Genomic DNA, 23,400 nt, shown 5'->3' on the forward strand with positions numbered 1-23,400 from the left:
AATTCATATTTAAACACTTTAAATATAAATTTAACTTATACTATACATCCAATAATCTAGATTTGGTTTCAAGTCATGCTAGGGACTTTGCAATCTAATTGCAAACCAAACCTATTTAATTAATCAATTAAACTCTTTAATTAATTAATTAAATCATATTTAATTAGGTGATAACTTGTGTATGTGTGTGACTTACTAGGCTCATCATTAATTGGCAATGAGATATGATATCAACTCTTAATATCATTAGAACTCTTTCTTACCATAAATGATTTCTCTAAATTATTTTATACACCTCATAGACCATGGTTAATACCTAGCATAGTATGCCATGGCCACCCAATTAGGGTTTACCTTAAATAAACCTATAACCATATGTTACCATGCACTAGAATCTCTCTGTTACAAAATTCCAACTCAAGCTGGAGTCATGGTTTATGCCAAACCCCATTTGCTATGAATGTTAAGTTCTCTTTTAATTCTAGTTCTTGATTAAAAGATTTTCTCATCAGAAACTCTTTTCTGATTAAATCTATATGTCCTGGCCAGGAACTTGAAATATCAAGAACAATTAAATGAACATAGGATTTTATCTCTATTTACTTAGAGGAACAGATTCCATCTTGATCAACACCTACCTCCATATATAACTAGTAGGAGCCAACATATGCCCATATACCCATACACAGTACAAGTATGAAAGTAGTATCAAACTCAAACCACCTATATACAAGATAACTGTGCTATCTCAGGTCTAAAGATTATATGCACTGGTATGATTTATGACAATGCATTGACAAGAGTAAACTCCATGTGCTTGTCATAAGTGTCACTGGTTCGGCCTACTTATCATTTATAAGTGCCTATCATGTTTGTCATATGGCATGAGACTCACCATTCCATCTTATTGATATCTCATATAAATAACTTGGGAACAAACATGAATACAATCTTTCTGGATAAGTCATGTTCTTATTATGAAGTATCCTCGATTGTGAACCTATTTATGATACTTTATACTAGAAATACTGTCACTCATATTCTTAACAACTTAAGAATAGAATTTCTAACAAAATATCAATGGACCTTTTCTATTACACAAAAATATATTATGTAAATGGAAAAGTAGAAATGTTTTTTATTAATAAAAACATATACAAGATACATACTAAATGATATGCTCTAGGGCATACTACTAACAATGATAACATATAATCGGGCATAAAAGCCATGAGTGCGGGCATAAAGCCATGAATACAGGCATAAAGCCTTACGCAGTACTGCTAAAACAATATCCTATTAGCATGCCAATCTATCCAATCTGACACACGTGTCTAGGCAATACATGGGCATATAAGTACCATTAAGTGTTAATAGATTTTATTATTTCATTATTTTATGATAAATTCCAATTATAATTTATAATATTTCAATTCTATTCTTAACAGAAATATAAATTTCTAAAACATAATTCTACATAATTCATGCATTCATCATAATTTATACATTCATTTTGATCATTCATATGATCGCAATTCACATCATTTATCCTTATGTCCCATTGTACTAAAAGTATATTTTCTTTCTCCAACAATGAGAATTACTATCTCATTCGTACATTAATATAATTCATTTATTCATTACACTATTTATATAACTTATCATTTGAAATTCAAAAAACATTTTTGCTTACAAAATATTTATGATTCCTTTTATTTTCACTCATGTACCATTAAGTTTTAATAAGTTTTGTTTTATTTCCTAGTGGAAATACTATGTCCAAATTCTTTTTTTTTTTTATCTAATGCATATATTCATAAATTTCATTTATATAGTTCACTATTTATCAATCTCACTATCTATTTATCACTTATAATTTCTTATCTAATTTATTACACCAATTTACATGTGCCTAGATTCAAGCAAATTTCATTTATATGTACCTAGATTCAAGCATATTCATTTGTATTCATAAAAGGAACCTAAGTCTCAAATATTATTTGTACATCATTTACGCCTTTAATATTTTATTTATAATAATTTATAAATCACATTTCAAATTATATTAATAATGTCTCATAAGTTTTATTTGGGATGAGAATAGAAATCCCATCCACCTATTCTCATAATTTATGTATACATTAAATCCTTTAAGTGGGGTACCATTGACCCCATTAGCAACTTAAGTTTTTGGTAGTTACTATTCACTTGACCATTTCCTTCAAATGTTGACTTTTTATTTCATAATAGATTTGTTAAGCCTAAGTTCACCAAGATACCATATTTTGCATTTTATTTTTGTTAGCATTGATTGCCAAACTCAATTCCTAGCCTCCTAAGTTTTATTTCAAATTTTTTGAATTTGAGGTCCAAATTCACTGTTCCATTAAACCTTGTTACAGTAAAAATTTGACAAAAATTTCTTCATAAAAGTTGTTCCTTTATGTGTTTTCTTTAATTTTCTTGTTGAATCACTCCATTTAGAGTTTTGTAGCTTAAGTTATGGCCATTTTACCATAACTGGCCGGATTAACATGTACCCAGAATTCTAGGCAAAATTGGTTCTGCCAGATTTGGTGTCTTGATTTTGGTGGACAATTCCATTAGGTTAAGTCCAAAATTTGAGTTTGTGTTCTACATGAAGGTTGTTATAAATTGTCTAAGCTTTTCATTGATATAAATTTTAGGTCAATTGGACCTTTCTACACTGAGTTATGAGCAAATGAACAGTTTGATCACTTTTACCTGGTCCAGAATTAGTTACCCGGATTTGGCCAATTTTTAGATCATCCTTATTTTCTGGGCAAGGTTGTTTCATCAAAGTTGTGTCAAATAGTCTTAGGTTTCATCTCCAATCAGTCTCACACAAATTGGAGTAACACAACTCTACTATGGGCTAAAAACCACACTGGACTCAAGGTCTAGAAAATCCTGCATAAGCACAACACTCCCAATACCACCATTCCACACTACTACCAACCTCAAATCACATTCCATGCACTTTAAATAGTCCATAATTGATCTCAACAACATCAATTATTAACATATCATCAAATTCTCAATTTTCATACTAAATCCTAACTTATAACTTTTGTAAATCTCATGCAACACATATGCAACATCATCTAACTCAATATACACATCAATTAACATTAATCTACAAATTTAATTAAAACTAAACCTTCAAAACCCTAACCCTCTCATGGCTGCCAAAAATGGAGAGTTTCCCTAACATGCACATATTTATTCAATTTCTCAATTTTCTAGCATAATTCATGAGACTAACACAAAATCTAAAGAAAAGAAGAAGGATTAGGCGTTAACCCTTGTGTGAGCAGAATTTTCCCTCATCCAATCTTATTTTTTCCTTCACTTTCTTGGCTTTTCTTGGCAACCAAACACCTTCCCAAGAGGTGTAGACATAACGCCCTCATTTTACGTAGTCCGTACATTCAACTACTCCAGTGACCTAATGTCAGTCCGGACAAGTCAAGATGTGTGGAACTAAACTTCAGTGATAATAAACAGGCATAAAATGATGAAATAAATAAAAAAAATACAAGAAAAATTAAGGAAAAATAAAATAGAGGAAATGAAACTAGGTTAAACAAGCCGACACCGTAGCGATGGGTGATAGCACCAGGAAGTTACGGCGAAGGCAATTGCCGACCCCAGGACCGCAGGAAACCCTCGAAAATAATTTTTGGGATATAATTAAAGGCCTATAGAGGTGTAATTGACATTAGAAATATCAAAGAAAAATTAATGAATTAGTACAAAGAAAAACGAAAAATCAAGAAAACGACAAAAATTGGTGTTACCGAAAAATCTGGAATGCAACCCGAAGAGGGGCATTTTGGTCATTTAACACCTAGAGTTGACTTTTGACCTTAATGTCCATTAAAAATAAGTGATATTACACTTTGAAAATATCATGAAAAATAAAAATATGGTACATAATGTAAATAGTGGAAGTAATGAGGCAAATTTGCAAATTTAGTAACTTTAATTAAAGAAGTCATTTCCTAAAGTTAGTGCTCCACTAACTCACATTGTGGGACACCTATATAAAGCACTTTGGGACAGAAATGTTCATCTTCAACCTCAAAACAAAACCAGCCGAGAGAATCTCCATGGAAACTCCATGACCAAGCTTGGAAACACTACCATGCACCCATGATTGAAGCCTCATTTCACCATACTTTCTTCATTAAAGCTTGCACACACACCTTGGGCAGCATGTTGAGAGTAAAAAGAAGGAAGTTTAGTGAAGTTTGATCAAGCCCAAGTTGAGGTTAGTGCTAGTTTTTCATTATTTGCTTCATTAAACTATGTTTTAAGGTTGAGATGAGTTGAATGGTGAAGAAATTTGAAACAATAGTTGAGTTATGGGACTGTCCATTTTTGGCAGCCATGGGAGGTGAGTTTGCTTGAGTTTTTCCGACGTGTAATTGATGGGAATTAGGATTGATTTGGTTAAATTGATGTATTAGCAACTTACTTCCCATGTATGTATATTGAGCACTTGAATTTAGGGGTTTATAAGGAAAATTTAATACTTAAGTAAACTGCTATTTTTGGGCAGCCTTTAAACCCATGAAATGATGTATGGTATCATGAAATTTATTGATGAATTCTGGTGGTGATGATGTAGGGGTAGTTTGTATAATTGATAATGAAAGTTATATGTAATGGTTAGGAGTGTTATGTGTATATGTTGTTTAGAATTGGATATTGTGAATTGGAAGTGTAATTGGTACATTGTAAATTGGTTATATTCTGCCTAAAGTGACTATAATGTAAAGTGATGAATGGTTGTGGTATGATACAAATGCAGAATTAGGTTAGGGAAGTGAAGTATGGTTAGTTGAATGTGCGATTGGTTGATGCTTCAAAAATGTGTTAAGGGCAGTATGTGTTTTAGGCTATAAATGGATTTGTGTGATTGGTATGAGGCCAATTGGAGGTAAAACTAAACTCAATATGGACCAACTTTTATGCAGAGAGCTTGCCCAAATTCTGCCTAGAAGTGACCTAAAAGAATAACCAAATCCGGAATTGCATGACATGAAAACCCAGAATTTTGATTATATGAACAGTAGTCAGTATTTTGGCCATAACTCACTCAAAACAGGTCCAAATGACCTGAATTTATATCATGGAAAGCTTAGACATAGAGCTACAACTCTTGTGAAGACACCAAAGCCCAGAAATGACCAGAACTAAGTCAAAATGCTTGCAAAAATTGGGTTACAAAAACTGGCTGAATTGACTTTGACCTAAAAATGACCTAAACTTTGCAATATAAGTGCAACTTGACCAGCATTAGTAAAATGACCATAACTTGGTCCATAGAACTCCAAATGATATGAAATCAGTCCTAAAATTTCAATAAGACATAGATCTACAATATTGGTATTTTGACCAAAACCCAAAAATCAAGGGAACTAGGTCAATTAACTTGATTAATTTGGCACACTAAATATGGAATTAGCACATTTGACCATAAAATCCAGAAAATTCAAATAAGCATATCTCCCACCAAAAGTGTCCAATTTAAATGAGTCATACCAATCTGGAAAGCTAAGAAAGAGACCTAAAATATTGTTTGAGACAATTTCCTCAAATTATAAATGTATAAGGTCATAATTTAAGGTCAAAGTCATTGACCTAATTGAGGACCATGCCAATATAGGACCTTTGAGTCCAAGTTAACAATTTATCTATAAAGAATTCTATAAGACTTGAAAAATGGTAAGCAAAATTTTTGGTTGTCCCTAAGACATAGGGCAACAATACTTATGAAGAATGTTAGACCTCAATGTGATTACAAATAGTCCAAATAAATTAGTAAATTCAGAATCGAAAATGCCTAAAAAGGAAACTAAAATTTAGATTTGATCTAGTTATGGTTAATTGATCATAACTTGAACTATACAAGTCTAAATGGAGTGATTCAAAAAGGAAATTAAAGAAGACACAATGAGAAACAATTTAATGAAGAGAAATATACTAAATTTACACTGTAGCTTGGTACAATAAACAGTAAACATTGGCCATAAAATCTAAATAATTGCAATAAAATGCAATAAGCTTTGAAATAAAATTGGCAATATATATCAACATGTGAGGAATGAAAAATGGAACATATTAGTGACATTAAAACTAATTCACCTAGTATGTATTAAAGGTCAACATTATAGGTTGACTAATGAAAGGAATAGTATTAATAAAATTTAATTATTGAACCTTATTATTAGAAACAATTTAAATGAGTACTGAAATACTTTAAATTGTGTGTTTCAGTTAGAAAAGACACTGGGAAGGGAAAAGACCCACTGAGTCAAGGCCAAGAGGCAACTCATCAGAGGTTTGTGCGCAAGTAGTTTTTAATTGATTTTGTTCTAAATATTTCATATGATTAAATGACGTTATTTTCCTTATGTATTATGTTTATCAAGTATTGGATTTAATTCAATGATTATTGAAATTGTTATAGTATGTATGAATTTAACTTTGTGAAATGGTATTTCAACAAGTATTAAGGATTTTTGTGGATTGAATAAATTATGTTTTGAAAAATTATAATAGAATATGTTTTGAATTGTGATGGGCACTTTGCATGGAAAAATAGAAATTTATGTTTTGAATTGCGATGAGCATAAAAAATTATTGGATATTGAAATTGACTTTGAATTGAATTGTGTCGTGATTTATGCTCACAAAAAGGACAAAGAGATTGATGATATTATTTTCTATCTCACTATAGATGCTTGACTAGGTTATTACCTATCTCTCTCATTTGTTGAGGAGACAATAGAGTTAGCTTTGTTTTGATTACCATGGTACGTGCACAGGCTTAGATTCTCCTCTTATTGGAGGTTAGATCTAAGTTTTTATGTTATGGCCCTTTCGGAAGTTTCATTATTGTGATTTGTACTGTGCACGATGATTCGACCTCCCAGACCATAAGGAGTTAGAATTCGATTCAACCTCCCCGACCATAGGGAGTTAGAATCACCTTGAAGATGGCCCTTATGGATTAGTCTTGCATAGTTAGTGAGATAAATAATAGTTTTTGAATAGTAAAGAATTGTGATTTCAATTATGATTTATGTATAATTGATTTTGTTGGAATTAATCTTTATTTTCATGATTGCTGGAATTACTTTAAATGTCCAATTGTAATTTGATAAGTTGAATTTCTTGCTCAAAATCATTTTAACTAATGATTTATATTATTGGCAATGAAGATTTTGACTTTTAGAATTTTGTTGAATTTCAAGACTTTCAAATTAATTATTATAATTTTGTCAATGTATATTGTACTATGTCTTAAATTATAGTTGTGCACCACTGAGTTCACCACTCAGCGATAACTTTGTATGCTATCACAGGTGAAAAGAGCATAGAGCAGTTGAGTAAGCTTATTTAAAGACACATTCATATCAACTCCAGGTATATCATAGGTATACCCATGTACATAGGTTTTGATGTATGCATGTAATAATATGTATGTAAATTATTTGAGCAGTTGTATAAAAACTCTTGTAAAATATTTTGGTATGTAATTAAATGTAAATTATTGTAATGTAAATTTGAGATTTCATTTACCTGTATAGTTTTGTAATATTAATTTTTGAGTCTTGTAATCAATGAAATGTTTCTTTTATGATGAGGTTGGTTTGAAAATGAAATGATTTGAATATTGAGATTGAATTATGAGATGAAATGAAGTTTATTTGAGTTGTATTTGAGAAAACATATTGGGAGTGTTTTCCTTTTCAGGTTTGAAGAACTATTTTCTCAAAATACAGCCGGCACTCAACCGAAATTTTGAAAAAAAAAATTTATAACACCAGATTTTAATCGATGATTTAAATTTCAGGAAAGTTGAGTTAAAATCCCTTGTAGTATATTTAATGGGTTACCGGTAGGCGAAGTACGATAATTCATTAAGTGTACTACGGGATCATGTTATATCTTATGGAGGAATAGGATGTGACATGTTTTCTCAAAATACAGCCAGTACTCTGCCAAAATTTTGAAAAATCTTTATAACAACAGATTTTAATCGATGATTTAAATTTCACGATAATTATTTTAAAATCCCTTGTAGCATATTTAATGGGTTACCGGTAGGCGAAGTACGATAATTCATTAGGTGCACTACGGGATCATGTTACATCTTATGAAGGGTTAGGGTGTGACAGTAGACAAGTTTTAATGAAAGATGCTTTGGGTTGAGTAGTGAGAATTCATGGGAAGTGGAAGAGATGAAAGAAAATTTTTATGGAGGGAGAGAGAAGAGAGGGTCACGGCTGGATGAGGAAGAAGAAACAAGAAATTGGTTTCTTAATTTGACTCATTTTTCCCTTTTTAAAGAATTTTAATTGTGTTGATGAATGGTGATTGGTGGAGGACATTTTAATGACATCATCTTATGTCATAATTCCAATTTTTATTCATTTTCTTTTCTTTTCTACTCATTTTCAATTTAATTTTTAGTCATATTTATTCATATTTTATGCCATATAATTTATTTACTCAATTAGACAAGTTGGTCAAAAATCATCTCTGAAGACGAAATGACCAAAATGCCCTCCGTTTTGCTTAATAGACTAAAATTGTCTGTACTGATCTAAAAATTTTTCTAAGTATTTTCTTGGCATTCTAGTGCCATCAAAACCTCAATGACTCTTCTCTGGAGTCCCAAAAATTATTTCACAGAATTTCCCTCGGGTTTAAGGTTACTAGCTGTAAAGACAAAACTTCTAGTTAGGGTCACCCATCACCGGGGCACCAGCTCATTTAACTTTGTTGTATTTCATTTCTAAAATTTTTCCTTAATTTTTCTTACACTTATTTGAATTATTTATGACTCTTCACTCTAGTCTAATTATAGTTCCAGACATTCTAGCTGTCCGATCAGACATTGGTCAACGGAATAATAGAACGTACAGACTATCTAAAGTGAGGGCGTTACATTATACATATGACTATACATGATACAAAATGCAAAAAACCTAAGTACATAGGCCCTACCTAAACTATAACACTCTACTGAGGTGGACATGTAGCTATAACAATAGCTGTAGCAGATCTGGGCACTGTGTAGCCGACACTCTATTGTGGCAGCTGCTGTTGTGTCTAGTGGGTCTGATCTCGAGTACTTACGCGATGGAAAAACCAACGCACTAAGCTAATAGCTTAGTGGTGCATAGCTTTAAATAAAGTCAACTAAATAATTAAAAATAAGTATTCTGTGTAAACTTTGGAACTTTTAGATCACTTGCATATTTTATTGCACTTTGGAAATAAATTAATTAAAAGTATCTTTTCTGTGTATTTATTTCATTCTCTGGCTTTTTGAACTCATGTTTGAGTCTTTTCAATCATATCAGTGTATTTTATGTCATATTTGTAATTTTATGTCATAACTGTACATTTGTGTCATATCTGTAATTTTTGTGTCCAAGTAACCGATAACAAACTATAATGCTGGATACACAGGAGTACATGGGTTAGATAGCCATATGTTTACCCTGTATACATCTATCAGGCACGAGGCCAGTTGTCAGGCTTGTAAAGCCAGAAATAAAGTTATGCACAATGGCATCTGTCATGTCAGGCACAAGGCCAGTGGGTAGGCATATAATAGCCTGTATACAACTGTCTGTCAGGCACAAAGCCAGCAGTTAGAAATCATATCAGACATATTTTTTCAATCAATGATTATTCATGTAGGCAATACTGCTATCTGTAGTCCCTAATTGATATACCAATCAATCCAACTATATATATAAGTTTAGGTATACTTTGGGCAAATTAGTATTATTAAGCACTTATAGTTTTATTACTTTACACTATGTACTATTAAGGGTTCATAACATATTGTTATTTCACTTCATGTACTATAAATGCTTTATACCATTTTCATGTCATTATAATGGGAACATAGGTGCCAAGTATATATTCATATAACTTATGTATTTATCACTCTCATTATTTTATGTCATGTACTATACATATTTACATTTTATGTATCAACTGATTTCATGTTACCTTGTAGTGGGAAAGTAAGTTTTACACACCTATTTCATGTAATTTAGCACGTACTGACTTATTAGGGATAAGTCAATAATTTATTTCAAGAACCTTTCTTTAGGTTCAGCTTTTCTGTCTTATCTTTGCATATCAAATTGAGTAAATTGTGACTACTGTTTGGCCACACTTCCTCAATGGAAGTTATTCCTTTATGTCTTATCTTTACTTTCCTTTTTAAATCATGTCATTTGGATTTGTATAACTCAAGTTTTGATCAAATAACCATAACTAGGTCAATTCTGGATTTTGGTTCCCTTACTAGGTAGTTTTAATATTGAAATTAACCAATTTATTTAGAAAGCTTATAGTGACATTTAGGCCTAGTGTGCTTCATAGGATTTGTTGCCCTATGTCTTATGGTCACTTAGAAATTTTAATTGTAATTTTTCAAGTCCTGCGGAACTAATTATGCCACATTATTGGCATGGACTTAAATGTCCTATACTAACATGATATCTATTTAGGTCAGTAGTTTTGACCTTAAATTTAGGCCTCATATATTTATAAGTTAAGAAAGATATCTAAAACAAAATTTTAGGTCTATTTCTTAGCTTTCCATATTGATATGGCTCATTTCATTTGAAGACTTCTAGTGGTAGATAAGCTTAAAAGAATATGCTGGATTTATTGGTCAGTTATACCATTTCCAGATTTTGTGCATCAAATTGATCAAGCTAATTGACCTATTTCTCTTAATTTCTGGGTTTTGGTCTAATTACTAATTTTGTAGGTCTATGTCTTATTGAAACTTTGGTACTGGTTTCAGGGCATTTGGAGTTCTATGGACCAAGTTATGGTCTCTTTATCAAAACTGGTCAGTTTGCCTTTGTCTAGCAATTCTGGGCAGTTTCAATTCTGGACAATTTTGGTGTCCCTAATTAGGCAAGCAATTTTACTTGGTTAATGGCATTTCTGGGTTTCGGTGTCTTTACCAAAGTTGTAACCCTATGTCTAAGCTTTCTATCAGTATATATTTCAGGTCATTTGGACCTGTCTACAATGAGTTATGGCCAATTACGTGAATACTATTCATATGGTCAAATTCTGGGTTTGCACATTACCAATTCTGGATTAGGTCAAATTTGAGGTCATTTTCCTGATAGAATTTTGGCAAGGTCCCTACATGAAAGTTGGTATATTTTATGTCTAGTTTTACCTCCAATTGGCTTCATACCAATTGGAGTCATACAATTAGGATTATAGGCTCAATTGCATACTGCCCTTTACACTTCCCTCAAACATAAATCAAATACACGTCCAACTTGTTCTACTTAAACTTCCCATACCTAATTCTGAATTTGTACCATACTATTTTCATTCATCACATCACATTATGATCAATATGGGCAGAATACACAATTTCTCAATACACCAAATACAACTCTAAATCACAAAGTCAACATTGACAAAATTTTTACATGATATAACCTAACTAGTACATGGAATTCCATCAACAATTTATGTATACTTCTATCAATCTGTAGTACCATAATTCATCAAACAATTCCATGAAATTAAACACTCTTCATTGTACCACAAGGCTGCCGAAAATCACCATTGGCCAAAGTCTTCAATACCTCTTAAAAAATCCCAAATCAATTGTGCCAATTTCACATATACATAAAAAATAATTTGACTACTCAAATAGTACTTAAATTAACATCATAATTCACTTATTTCACACATGAGCTAATCCATTCTCATGGAATCAAGGTTGCCCACTTTAAGCAATTACACAGAAAATTCCCAATTCAAAATCCAATTCTAATTCAATTACTCAATCTCAACATACACATAAAATTAACTTGCTAGAACTTTTAATTACTTTAATCAACATCAATTCCCATCAAATTCATGTGAAAACAAACTAAACCCCTTTAATCACCATGGCTGCCGAATTTAATATTTACTAAAACTCAATCATTTCCTCAATTTTTCTTAACCATTCAACTTGTCTCAACCTCAACACAATGTTTAATTAAGGAAGATAAGAAAACTAGCACTAAACTTTTGTGGAGCTTGATCAAACCTCAACTATACCTCTTCAAATTACCATCAATGGCTTCCTTGTGATGTGGGGATTAACTTTAATGAAGACAACTTGTGAAGATCGTGGCTTGAAGGTGGTGAAATGGGAGCTTGCATGAAATTTGACTATGGTGTTTTTGGGAGCTTCATTTCGGCCATGAATGGATGAGTGAAGGAGATGAAGTGGTTAGTGGAAAATTCAGCCCACTCATAGCTATTTATATGTCCCACTAATCTCCACTAACTCAAGGTTAATTATTTAATTAATCAACTTTTAATTATTCTAATTTATACCCCTTAATTTCTCTTAATTTCATTACATATTTAATTTCCTTTTTCATGGGGTTTCCAAAATTTAATACTACTTATTTTTAATGGACATTAAGGTCAAAATTCAACTCTAGGTGTCAATTGACCAAAATGCCCCTCTTCAGGTTGTATTTCGGATTTTTCAATACAACCCATTTACTCCTTATACCGTCGATTCCTTAAATTTTTGTTTTCATTTATACTGACTTACTAAATTTTCTTTGACATTTACAATGTCAATTACACCTCATTAGGCCTTTAATTAAGTCCCGAAAATATTTCTCAGGGTTCCCCGGGATCTAGAGCTAGTCAACGGTCCCCGCCGTAACTTCCCAGTGCGGTCACCCATCGCTACAGTTTTGGCTCATTTAACCTAGTTACATTTCCTTTCTTTTATTTTTCTCTTAATTTTTCTTATATTTTCTTATCATGTATTCCATCATTTTATGTCACCTCACTATCACCAAGATGCAATTCTAGACTTTTTGGCTATCTGTACCCTAACTGTCTGCATTCTGGCTGTCCGTACTCTGGCCGCCTGTCCTTTTGGTTGTCCAGACAGAAATCAGCTATCCGTACAGTAAAACGTACCGACTACATAAGTGAGGATGTTACAAAAAGACCTTTTGATTTTTACATGTATGTAATTTCTAGTGGTGGGGATTAGATGGACAAGCAAGCTTATGGTAGGACACAATTATGTAATGAATTTGAAAGCTTAAACACTTAAACCAAACACATGAGAGAGAGTGCTTATTGAACCCTAGTGAGGATTCTCTTGGTGGGTATGCTTTGCTTTTTAAGGAGATCGTCGTATTAAGTTGAGATCACACTTTGCAAGAAGATGAGACCTTAATATGAATGATTTCTTTAATGGTTTAATCAAACTTGAGCATGGCATGCATGATTTTTCATATTCATAGTAAGATGTTTTAGTTGAGTTTAAATTTAGATTTGTTTGAGGACAAACAAAGGCTGGGGGAATTTGTTAAGTGCATTTTATGCACACTTTTATGCTATAATCCTTAGTCTTTTGTTATGTTTCCATGATTTATATAATCTATTAGGTTAGTTTTTGTGATTATAGATCACTTAGGATACTTATGATGAATATGTACTTAATTGTAACAATTTATGCTATTTTTGCACTTAAGGGCAATTTGGTCCAGAATTATATTTTATGTTTATGACCTTGATTGATGTTCTTCTATGTTTCTCTAAGGTTAAGGAAAATTTTGGGTTGAAAAAGATTCAATCTTGGTTAAGTTTGGGCTTACCTTGTGTAACATCCCCACTGTACGTGTTCTGTACGTTTTGTTGCTCCGGTGACCTAATGTTAGTTTGGGCAAGTCAGGATGTCTGGAACTAAACTTCAGTGATAGTGAACAGACATATAATGATGAAATAAATAAAAAGAAAATACAATAAAAATTAAAGAAAAATAAAAGAGAGAAAATGAAACTAAGTTAAACCAGTCGGCACCGTAGCGATGGGTGACTGCACCGGGAAGTTACGACGAAGGCAATTAACGACCCCAGGACTGCAGGTGTAACACCCCTACCCAGTCTATAGTGTAGCCGAGCAAATTATGCTACATTCGGTACTGGAGCACTCTATTCTGTCTTGTCATGTACAATAATAATTCAATTATATTGTATTACGTGTAGAAATTTTTTTTTATCCCATTCCATCACATTATTTCTCATGTCAGTTGTTCATGTACCATATTATACCATTACTCATAAAATTTTCAAATAAAATAAACTTTCATTCTTTTCATATAACATTACTCACAATAATATACAATTTTATATACAATCCAAAATTATTTACATCACTTAATTACATACAATACCAAAATGCAAAGTCTAATATGTACATGAGCCCTACCAAAACAACTAATGAGGTGACAACCACTCTTTAGCAGATCTGATCAAAGTCCTGTCTAAACTCTACTACCGCTACTGCTATGGCTCTCCTGTACCTACGCGTGGTAAGAACCAACGCGCTAAGCATAATACTTAGTGGTGCATATATTGAAATAAAAATAAACAAATAACTGAAATAATTATTCTGCGTGTATTCTTATAAGGAAATATAAAATTTTATGAATTTTTAGGTCTTTTACATGTTTATAGAACTTTGGACAAAATAAATTAATCGAAATCTTTTTATCATGTATCTTATGTTTAATTCAATGAAGTTCACCTTAATAATATTCTCATGTATTTATTTCAATTAAAGATTTCTACTCATTTCTGTGCCCAAGTAACCTATGACAGACTATAAAGACTGGATACACGGGAGTATACAAGTTAGACAGCCGTATGTCTATCAAGTATACAACGGTCATATCAGGCACAAGGCCAGTGGGCAGGCATAAGCCAGTAATAATAAAATTTGGCACTATGGCCATCGGGCAGGCATAAAGCCAATAGAATAATCATCTTAGACATATGTTATCTGTCAATGATTATCCCTATGGGCAGTACTGCAATATGTAGTCCCTAATTGGTATATCAATCGATCCAAGCTATATAAATGAGTCTAGGTGTACTCTGGGCAAAATAGTATTATTAAGTATTTATAATTTCATTAATCATGTTATTTTTATGCTTAACAATTTGTTCTAGTTCATTTCATCTCATATGCCTAGTTGTTTTATGGACTTTTCCTTAGGACCAGATTTGGTGCACTGTCTTTACATAGCAGATTGACCAGGATGTGGCCACTGTTTGGCCACACTCCCTTCATAGAATTTGCTTCTCTATGTCTTATAGTCACTCATAAATTTTTATTACAATTTTTGAAGTTTTGTAGAATTAATTATGGCCAAATCACTGGCCTAGAATCATGTAGCCTGTTCTACCAGGACTCATGTTCAGATCAAAAACTTTGACTCCCATTTTAGGGTTCTTATGTTCATAATTTGAGGACCAAGTCTAAAACGAAGTTGGAGCCGTGTTTCTTAGGGTCCCAGATCTGTATGGCTCAACCTAATTGGGGTTTTCTAGTAGGAGATATAGCTAAATGAGTGTTCTGAGGTTAAATGGTTCTTTTCAAAATTTCCAGAATTTATATGTTAACTTAACCTAGTCAATTGACCTAGTTCCCTAGGTTTTTGAGTTTTGGTTAAAAGACCAATATTGTATATCTATATCTTATAAAACTTTTTCCATTGGTTTCATTGCATTTGGATTTTTATAGACCAAGTTATGGCCATTTTGCTAAAACTAGTCGGATGAGCTTTAGTCCAGAAAATTCTGGGCAGAATGGTGCACATCAGTTTGGTGTCCTAACTTGAGTCAAAAATTTCATTTGATTAGAGCCATTTCTGGGCTTAGTGTTCTCAATGAAAGTTGTAGTCCTAGGTCTATTCTTTCGAATGGTTAAAATTCAGGTCATTTAGACCTGTCTAGAGGAAGTTATGGTTACTGTTCATTTGGTCAATTTTCTGGGTTCAAGGTCTGGACATCCGGATTGGGATAGTAAATTGATCAACTTATTGGCAGAATTTAGGCATGGTTTCTTCATGAAAAATGGGGCATTTTGTCCTAGGTTTCATCTCCAATTGGCCTCACACCAATTGGAGCAACACAACTCCAGTTATAACTCAAGCAATGCACTGGACTCAAAGGTCCGATTTTCTTGCATAAGAATCAACGCTCCCAAATTCAATTCTCCCAACTCCACAAACTTTATTTGACATATATAGCACTTCTAATGGTCATTAAATCATCTCAACATCATCTATTTCAAGACACACATCAATTTCCTCAAAGTTAGGTCAAAAACCCTAACTCACAATTCCTCAATTCATGTAAACACATGACAATCAATTTACTCATCACAATTACTCATCAATATCACTAATAAATATAAATAATTTCATCAAACCATCAAACCACAACTCTTATAATGGCTGCTGAAATTTATTAATTTCCTATCTCTTTAAATTTCTTTTAATTTTATATCAACCTAACTTAATTTAGCAAGCTTGTCATGCTTAGAAAAGAAATAGAAATGAATTAGTGCACTAACCTCTTTGGTGACTTGATAAACTTTACTTCAACCTCTTCTTATGACTATCAATAACTTCCTTATGATATGGTGAGTAATTTTTGTGAAGACAAATTAGGGTTTTGAGGTGAAAAAGCTAAGAAAAAAGAGCTTAAAAAAAATGAAAATGGTGGAGCTTGGGGTGGGGTGTCTCGGCCATGGGAGTGGAAGGAAGAAGATGATGGCCAATTTAATTATTTTTGTCCTCTTTTAAGCCTTCTTATCCCTTCTTGTAAATTTGTTAATTTCCTATTGGTTCAAAAATTTTTAAATGATGTTATATGACATCATAAATAAAATAATTACTTTATTCCTTTTCTTTTCTTTTCATTTCTTATTTTCCTTTTACAAAATTCATAATTTAAATTTATTTTGTTATTTTTAATCTATTTTATTTTAATTGACATTTAGGTCAAATTTTAACTCTGGGTTAAAATGACCAAAATGCCATTCGTTATGCTTGTCGAGTTATTTTTGTCTGTACCGATAAATAAATTTTCCTGGATTTTCTTTGACATTTTTAATGTCATTTATACCTCATTAACCCTTAAATTAAGTCTTGAAAATCATCTCTCAGGATTCCTCACTTGTCTGGGTTCAGTAACTATCTGTACCGATACTTCCCCATACGGTCACCCATCGCTGTGACCCTAGCTCGTTTAACCGAGTTGCACTTCGTTTCTTTTACCTTTCTTTAATTTTTTTTAGTCTATATTCAGTCAATTTATGTTTCCTCAGTCTAATTTGAGTATAGTTCCAGACATTCAAACTGTCTGAATAAAAAATTAGTCATCAGAACAGTAGGATGCATGGACCACTTAAAAAGAGGGCGTTATAGCGGGGAACCCTCGGAATTAAATTTTGGGACATAATTAAAGGTTTATTGAAATATAATTGACACTAGAAATATCAAAGAAAAATTAATAAATTAGTACAAAGACAAAACGAAAAATAGAGAAACAGACAAAAATCGGTGTTACCGAAAAATTGTGAATACAACTCGAAGAAGGGCATTTTGATCATTTGACACCTAGAGTTGTCTTTTGACCTCAATGTCCATTAAAAATAAATGATATTATACTTTGAAAATGCCATGAAAATAAGAAAGTTTACACACCATGTAATTAAAGGAAGTTTGGGGGGATTAATTGAAATATTATTAAGTTTACTTATTAAATTATTAAACTATACTTAGTGGAACTTAGTGGAGGATTAATGGGACCATATAAGCCACTTAAGGATAGATTTTCTTTCCCACTAACAACTTCATCTTCAACCTCACTCTCACTTGCCGAAATTAATCCTCCCATTTCCACCATCGCCGCCCATACAAAAGCTCCATTGGTGCATGATCAAGCCATGATTTCTTGCAAGTTTCTTCATTAAACTTGGTCTACACATCATGGGCAATACATAGGCAGCAAAAAGGAGAGAAAGCATCAAGTTTTTAACAAGCTCCAAAAGTGGCAAGTGTCCAAATCCTCTCCCTTGCTTTAGTAAACTTTATGTTCAGGTTGAGGTGAGTAAATTGGTGAAGAGAATGGAAGAAATTATTGAGTTATGAAATTGTTCACTTTCGGCAGCCATGAAAGCTTGATGTGTTTGAGTTTTTCTTACCTCTAATAGATGGGAATTAAGGTTGATTAACTCAAATAGAAGTTGTAGTAGGTTAATGCCCAAGTATGTGTATGTTAGTGCTTGAATTAAGGGTTTAAAAATGGGACTTTGATACTTTAGTAAACTGCCATGTTTGGCAGCCTTTAATCTCATGAAATTATGTGTGAGTTTATGAAATTTATTGATGAAGTATGATGGTATTGAATTGTGGGCAGTTTTTTGTAATTGCCATGGAAGTGTATGTGTAATATAGATGTTTATGTATATTGAATTTGGGTTGAAGTAAATGTTAAACATTAATGGTGTATTGTGTGCATTAAGCACTTGAGTGTTTTGCCCAAAATGCTTTAGTAGAATTGTGTTGAATATGTATAGAAGTGCCTTGAATGAATATTGAAGTATTGGAAGGAGTAGGGTTGTCAAATTGGAAGTGTGATTTTCATGTGCAAGTTGTGTGTTGTTGGCAGTACATTATGAACCCAATTGGTATGAGGCCAATGGGAGGTGAAATTAGACACAAAATAGGCCAACTTTCATGTAGAAATATTGCCAAAATTCTGCCTATAAATTGACCTTAAAAATGACCAAATCCTGAATTGCAACCTTGCAAACCCAGATTTTTGACCATATGAACAGTAGTCACTAAGATGATCATAACTCACTCAAAACAGGTCCAAATGACCTGAAATTTTTACCATAGAAACCTTAGACATAGAGCTACAATTCTTATGAAGACACCAAAGCCTAGAAATGGCCAGAACCAAGTCAAATTGCTTGCCCAAGTTCGGGTACCAAAACTAATAGAACTGAATTTGACCTAAAATTGACCAAATTTTGCTCTAAATATGCAATCTATCCAGCTTTAGTAAATTGACCATATCTTTGTCTATACAACTCAGAATGACCTGAAATTTATGCCAAAAGTTCAATAAGACATAGAGCTACAATTTTGCTTCTTTGACCAGAAGCTAAAAACCAAGAGAAATAGGATATTAAGCTAGACCAATCTAGAACACTAAAACTGAAAATTTGACATTTACCTGCAATGAAGCTTGAAGTAAATTGGCAATGAATGCCAACTTGTGAAAAGGGTAAATTGCATTAGATTGGCATCATATTGAATTAAAAAATGTGACATGTTGATGTTAGAATCAACTTATCCATATTATCTAAAAAGGTCAACATTTACATTGACTTGTGAATTACATGATAATTAGTAAACTCAAAAAAATGAAGAATTAAACAATTAATTTCTAATGTGCCCTAGTTTGCCTAGTTGACTAGTTTGGATAGGTTGGCATGCCAATAGGATTCTGACAGCTATTTTGTAAATGGTTTTATGTCATATTGTGTTTTTACGGCATATTATGCAGCACAATGACTTTAATAGCCTACGGCTATACGTATTGTGTTATTATACTTGGCTTATAGCCGGATTGATTATATGGCTTTTTAGCCACACTGTTTGCACACCGGGAGACACTTTGTGACTGATGGTATGACGGCCCGAGGTACTAGGTACCTAGTGCCAGTATATCCATTTATCCAGTCTGGTCAGTGTTAGGCTACACGGGCAGTTAATTTAAGCACTGTTAAATTCAAATAGCTAAATCGAGTCTTCTGACATACAGCACCACCAAAATTAGCAAAAATTGAAATGTTAGCAAATAAAAATATAAACAGCAACTATAAGAATATCAATGTCATAAATTCATAAACAATTCATTTATTTTATTTTAGTGTATATTTCTTTATATTTGGCACCACTAAGCAGAATTGCTTAGCGCGTTGCTTTTGCTACGCGTAGGTATTGGAGACACAGCTGGGGAGCCCAACAAATCTACAACCAGGTAAGACATCAGATCTGCATAGGTATCTTCACTACACAGCATACATGGTAGGACTTAGGATCTTGTGTAATGACTATCAGTTGTATTTTGACATTTTGTTATGTAATTTTGTATATTCTAAAACTTTAAGGTTTGTAATAATTTGTCTATATTAAACTCTTATGGAGAGTGTTTGGATGAATGTAAATTATGATGGATTGTATTTTGAAACTATGAAATTTTGAGACTGATAAAGAATTTGGAAGGTTGAGATTATCATATTGAATTGTTTTTAACAGGTTTAAAAGGACAGTTTGTTCGAAATACAGACGGCACCTTGCCGGATTTTTATTACCATTTTTGAAACACTGATTTTATTAAAGTATGAAAATAGAACCATTATCATATGAACTTTACATAAAAGGCTGCGTAAATCAAAATTTAGTTCAGAAAATGAGATAATCACAGACTAGGTGCTCCGGCACGCCATGTAGCACGCTTTTCTAGACTACACTATAGACGGGTGAGGGGTATTACATTTAGTAGTATCAGAGCACGGTTTAGGCATTTCTGGACCTAGATAGACAGCATATCATGCATTGCATTGTAAGTGTTAAGATGACTCTAATGCAGATCTTTTGATTTGTTATTTTGATCAGAATATGGACTCCACATCGCAGAAAGCAGTCGATGAGGAGGTGGAGAGTCATGCTCCATCTATGACTAAACTAGGAGAGAAGAGGGAACCTGCTCCACCAGTACCAGATGCAACAGCCACATTCTAGCAAATGGCTGAGTTCTTTAGACAGATGGCAGGAGTTATGCCACCACCACTACCTCCACATCAAAAATCTCATATGGAGAAACTCAGGAAGTTCGGAGTAGTGGATTTTCTGGGCAAAAGGGAAGATGATTCTGTCACAATTGAAAATTGGCTGGACAGAACTAGAAGAGTCTTAAAACAGCTTCATTGTATTCCAGAGCAGAATTTGGAAGCTGCTATATCACTACTGCAAAATGATGCATACCAATGGTGGGATACAGTAACTAGTGAGGTGCCACTAGAACAAATAACTTGGGATTTCTTTCTCACTGAGTTCAAAAAGAAGTATGTGGACAGTGTATACTGGAAGAGAAGAGAAGGGAATTTATTACCCTACTTCAGAGACAGCTGACAGTGGCTGAATATGAAAGAGAATTTGTCAGACTGAGCCACTATAGGCAGGAAATAGTCCCTAATAAGGCCGAGAGTTGTAAGAGATTTGAGGAAGGACTCAATGATAACATTAAAGTAATGATTACAGCCTTGGGGATTATAGAGTTTTCCAAGTTAGTGGAAGCCACACTGAAGGTTGAAAAAGTTAGAATAAATGAGCAGAAAAGAAGGAACAGATAGCAAAAAAGAGGTCAGGGTCAGACTAGTACATCTTCTGCCCCTAGTAAGAAATTCAGAGGTTCCCCTACTCAGAGTTTCAGTAGAGCACCAAGTCAAGGTCAGTCACAAAGGCCCAAATCTCAGTTTGCACCGAGGAGAGGCCAGTCCACCCCTTCAGTGGCTAGCTCTCCAGGGACAGGGTTCAGGGGACCAGCCCCAACAGTATCTGTTGCTTGCCCGCATTGCTAAAAATAGCATAAGGGGGAATGTTGGAGAATGATAGGTGCTAGTTTACGGTGTGGATCTACAAACCACCTAATCTAAGATTGTCCGTGCAGTACTGCTACATCCACTCCGGTATCAACTGTTAGGCCTGCCCTTCTAGCTCCAAGGGGTAGAAAGCCGGGTAAGGCTGAGGCAGCCGATACTTCACAGAAACCTATATCAGAGTCTGTGGAGAGAGCAGAAGGTAGAAAACTAGCCAGAGCCAATGCTATAAGGGCACAGGAGGAACAGGATGCTCTAAATGTCATCAAGGGTATGTTCGTCCTCTATAATACTTTTGTGCATGCATTAGTGGATCTTGGATCTACTCATTTATATATTTGTATCAAGTTGCCCGTAGAAAACGGAATACCTGTAGAGTAAAGTGACCAAAACATCCTGGTTACAAATCCGCTAGGCCACAGTGTGGTAGTAAACAAAGTATATAAGGGCTGTCCATTGAAGATTCAAGGGAAAAAGTTCTAAGTAGACTTAATCGAACTGCCTTTCCATGAGTTTGATGTGATTTTGGGAATGGATTGGTTATCCCATCATTAGGCAATAGTAGATTGTAAATTGAAGAGAATCTCTCTGAAAACTACTGAGAACGAAGAAATAATTGTTGTGGGTGAAAGGACAGATTTCTTGTCCAATGTCATCTCAGCTACAATTGCAAGGAGATGGTTGAGAAAAGGGTGTGAAGCCTATTTGGCACACGTGGTTGATACTAGGCAGGGTAAACTTGACTTGTCTGACATACCCACAGTAAGGGATTTCTCTGAGGTATTTTCTGAGGTATTACCTAGTTTGCCACTAGAAAGGGAAGTTGAGTTTGCTATTGAGATTATGCCGGGTACAGCTCCAATTTCAATTGATCCATATAGGATGGCACCTACTGAATTGAAGGAGTTAAAAATCCAGCTGCAAGAATTACTAAACAAGGGATTCATACGGCCCAGTGTGTCACCGTGGGGAGCTCCAGTACTATTTGTAAAGAAGAAAGGTGGGACACTGAGGTTATGTGTTGACTACCAGCAGTTAAACAAAGTAACAGTGAAGAACAAGTATCCATTGCCTAGAATTGACAATTTGTTTGATCAGTTAAAGGCTATGTTTTCTAAGATTGATCTTAGATCAGGGTATCATCAGCTTAGGTGGGGATGCAGATGTGCTTAAAACTGCATTCAGAACCCGATATGGGCATTATGAATTCCTAGTTATGCCATTTGGGTTAACAAACGCTCCAGCAGCATTCATGGACCTTATGAACCGTATCTTCCATCCATACTTAGATCGGTTTGTAGTGGTCTTCATTGATGACATCCTGGTGTATTCCAAAGATAAAGCAGAACATGATGAGCATTTGAGAATTGTTCTACAGACTCTAAAAGAGAAGAAACTATATGCTAAATTGTCCAAGTGTGAGTTCTGGTTGAATGAGATTGCATTCCTTGGACATGTAATATCAGCTGAAGGGATTAGAGTGGATCCCAAGAAGATTTAAGCAGTGATGGAATGGAAGCCTCCCAGAAATACAACTGAAATCAGAAGTTTCTTGGGGTTAGCTGGATATTACAGAAGATTTGTAAAGTGATTTTCCCTGATAGCTACTCCAATGACCAAATTACTACACAAGAATATGAAATTTGACTGGAATGACAAGTGTCAAGCCAGTTTTGAGAGGCTGAAGGCTATGTTGACAGAGGCACCAGTGTTAATACAGCCAATGTCTGGAAAAGACTTTGTAGTCTACAGTGATGCCTCACATAATGGGTTAGGGTGTGTACTCATACAAGAAGGGAAAGTGGTCGC

Source organism: Hevea brasiliensis, chromosome 8 (genome assembly GCF_030052815.1).
Source record: "Hevea brasiliensis isolate MT/VB/25A 57/8 chromosome 8, ASM3005281v1, whole genome shotgun sequence".
Classification (NCBI taxonomy): domain Eukaryota; kingdom Viridiplantae; phylum Streptophyta; class Magnoliopsida; order Malpighiales; family Euphorbiaceae; genus Hevea; species Hevea brasiliensis.